The sequence below is a fragment of the Aegilops tauschii genome, chromosome 2 (assembly GCF_002575655.3).
Source record: "Aegilops tauschii subsp. strangulata cultivar AL8/78 chromosome 2, Aet v6.0, whole genome shotgun sequence".
Taxonomy (NCBI): domain Eukaryota; kingdom Viridiplantae; phylum Streptophyta; class Magnoliopsida; order Poales; family Poaceae; genus Aegilops; species Aegilops tauschii.
The window spans coordinates 265469555-265473240 of record NC_053036.3 but is presented as its reverse complement, the minus strand read 5'-3'; positions in this window follow the sequence as shown (position 1 = coordinate 265473240).

Here is a 3686-nt window from a genome sequence, read left to right as displayed (position 1 = left end):
TTTATACCATGCTCTAGGAGCTTGTTTAAGACCATAACGAGCTTTCTGAAGTTTGTAGACATGATTAGGTTTCTTAGGATTAACAAAGCCGGGAGGTTGTTTAACATAAACTTCCTCCTCAATTTCACCATTTAGAAAAGCACTTTTAATGTCCATTTGGTATAAGGTGATATCATGGTGATTGGCGTAAGCAAGTAAGATGCATATGGCCTCAAGTCTAGCATCGGGGGCATGTGTCTCACCATAGTCCATACCTTCAACTTGAGTGTAGCCTTGGGCGACGAGACGGGCCTTGTTGTGTACAACTTGTCCATCCTCATCTTGCTTATTCCGAAACACCCACTTGGTTCCAATGACATTGTGGTTGTCGTCCGGTTTTCTACCAATGTCCACACTTGATTCCTCTCGAAACTGTGTATCTCTTCATGCATAGCGTTCGCCCAATCTTGATCATAAAGAGCTTCTTCAACCTTCATAGGTTCAATACTAGAAATGAATGAGTAATGTTCACAAAAGTTAGCCAAACGACTTTTAGAGCGAGTAATTCTCCCGGTTTGAATATCATCAAAGATTTGTTCGACGTGATAATCTCTTCAGACTCTTGCTCTAACTCGTGAGAGCTTTTGTTTGGTTCGGGGTGGAACATCCTCTTCATTTTCTTCTTCTTCTTGTCCTTCTTCATTGTTGTTGGTGTTGTTGTTCTCTTGTGGAGGTGGAGAAGGAGGTCGATGAGGTTCATCTTGTTGTACTTCCTCGTTTCCTTCGTCTTGACATGTTCCACTTGTGGATGCCTCCAAGTCAACTTGTGGTTCACCTTGTTGTGATGTTGAGGCTTCCACTTGAACGGACGAGGTACTCTCCTTCACATCCGTTGGGCGGATCTTAACAATAGACAAGTCTTGAATTGCTTCAAAAGGATCTTTGTATCCTACATCAATTTGCAATTGCCATACTTGTGAGCCGTTAGATTCACCAAACTTCACATCTACCGTCTCTTCAACCTTTCTGGTGAAATTGTTGTAGACACGGTACGTGTGAGAGTTTGAGCCAACGAGTACGAAACCTTCATGAGATTTAGGGGCAAATTTCAAACAACGATTCTTATCAAGAATGTAACAGTTTGATCCAAACACTCGAATGTATCCAACTTGGAGTTTGTTACCAGTGAGAAGCTCGTATGCCGCCTTGCCGAGAAGCTTGTGAAGATATAGTCGATTTGTTGCATGAAAAGCCGTCTCAACCGCTTCGGCCCAAAAGTGTCTTGGTGTCTTGTATTCATCAAGCATCCTTCTTGCCATCTCAATAAGTGTCCGGTTCTTCCTCTCAACAATTCCATTTTGTTGAGGTGTGTACATAGCCAAGAACTCATGTGAAATCCCTTCTTCGTCAAGAAAGGTATCCACATTGGCGTTCTTAAACTCCGTTCCGTTGTCGCTTCGAACCTTCTTGATCTTCACTTCAAATTGATTTTGAGCCTTCCTAGGAAGTTCTTGAAGATCTTTTGGACCTGCGATTTATCATCAAGAAAGAACACCCACGTAAATATTGAAAAATCATCAACAATGACCAATCCGAACGAGTTACCACCGAGACTCTTGTAGGCATTGGGACCAAAAAGATCCATATGAAGTAGCTCGAGCGGTCTTCTCGTGGTCATGATGTTCTTCACGGGATGACTTCCTCCAACTTGTTTTCCTGCTTGACAAGCACTGCAAATTCTATCCTTATCAAATATGACATCTTTAACACCAATGATATGTTCACCTTTAATAAGCTTATCAAGATATCGCATGCCCACATGACCTAACCTTCTATGCCACAACCAACCTTTAGAAGATTTAGCAATTAAGCAAGTTCGAGGTTGAGCTCTCTTAGTGAAATCAACAATGTATAGATCACCTCTACGTATACCAGTAAAGGCCATATTATGATTATCTCTTCGAAACACTTGGCAATCTACTTCAGTAATTAGAACATTGAAACTGAAATCGGCTAGTCTAGATACGGAAAGTAAATTGTAACCAAGAGATTCAACGAGCATAACATTTTGGATAGAGCTGTCATGGGAGATGGCCACCTTACCAAGGCCAACCACCTTACCCTTTCAGTTATGACCAAAACTAACATACTTTTGGGGACCGTCATTTTCAGCAAGCTTACGAAACATGTCCTTGTCTCCGGTCATGTGATCAGTACATCCACTATCAAGAACCCATTCCTTTCCTTCGTCCATGTAACCACGAAGGTTAGCCATAAGACCAAAGTGTCTCATTGACTCATCAAGATCATAGTCACTATCATCATCCTCATCATAATATCCATGTTCAACATCATCATGTGATTGATCATCACCTAGAGAGATGATGCTACTAATGACTCCAACATCTCCTTTGGCACGCATAAGGTCACGAAGCTCAAAAAGACAATCTCCAAATTTAGGATCACTAGGATTCATTTTATGAAAAGCTATGGAATTTTGAAGAATCTCATCTATATTTTTCAAGGAATAGTTTGGAAAGCGCTCCTCAAGGTATCTCCATATAGTATAAGCACATTCAAATGTAGGCAAGCATACAAGCAAATTTCTAGGCAATCCTCTTAGGATAAGATTAATAGCTCTAAGGTTGCGGGTCATGTGAAGATGCTCATCGGGGGTAGGATGCAAGGGATCAATAGGAGGCGCACAAGGGCTAATGATATACTTGTTCAAATTATATTCATTGAAAATCTCAAGCATCTCATTTTTCCAAGCACTATAGAACTCTCCCTCAAGCATAGGCACTCTACGTCTAATACTCCCAATCGTAGACTCATCCATCTTCCTCCAATGGTGGTTAAACCAAAGCAATGGAGACCAATGCTCTGATACCAATTGAAAGGATCGAGAAGAGGTGTCTAGAGGAGGGGTGATTAGACACTCAACAGGCAAAAGTGGAAGTTTTTAAGTTCTTCAAGTTGAGGTGGAGTTTTAGCACAAGTTTAAGCATTCACAATACATTTCAAGCAAGCATGGCAAGATTATGAGCAGCGGAAAGAATAAATCATGCTAGTTGCAAGAAAGTAAAGGGATGGGTTGGAGTGTGCAAACGCAATGTAGACACGGAGATTTTTGGCATGGTTCCGATAGGTGGTGCTACCAGCTGAACGGCTCTTGCATGTTAATTGCATAATTCACATATATGGTAATTAGACACTAAACAGGTGGCATTCACACAAATCATGTCTAAACTAAGCAAATGACATAGCAATGCAAGATACCATACGCACGATATGAGAAACATAACCCTACCAAGTTAGAGCATGCACCTCGGGGGGGGAATAGGACTGGTCATCTGTCTCTGAATCCTCCTCTGAGGAGCTATCTGTAACCAGCGAGATATGCGCTTCGTCAAATAGCATAGTCTGCTCTAAAGACCTTGTTTTCACTCCAGAATTTTTTATCACCGTGTCAAATGGCTGATGCACACGAAGAGTACTAACATTGTTGACAAATGTAATACGTAACAAAAAAAGGATGGCCTGATATAATTCACATATAAGATGACTGGCTAAGCAGGATGGCATTGCAAAATTCACATATATGATGCCTGGCTAAACAAGATGGCATTGCATAATTCACGTAAACGATGAATAAACTAAACAGATGGCATTCACACAAAGCATGTCTAAACTAAGCAGTTGACATA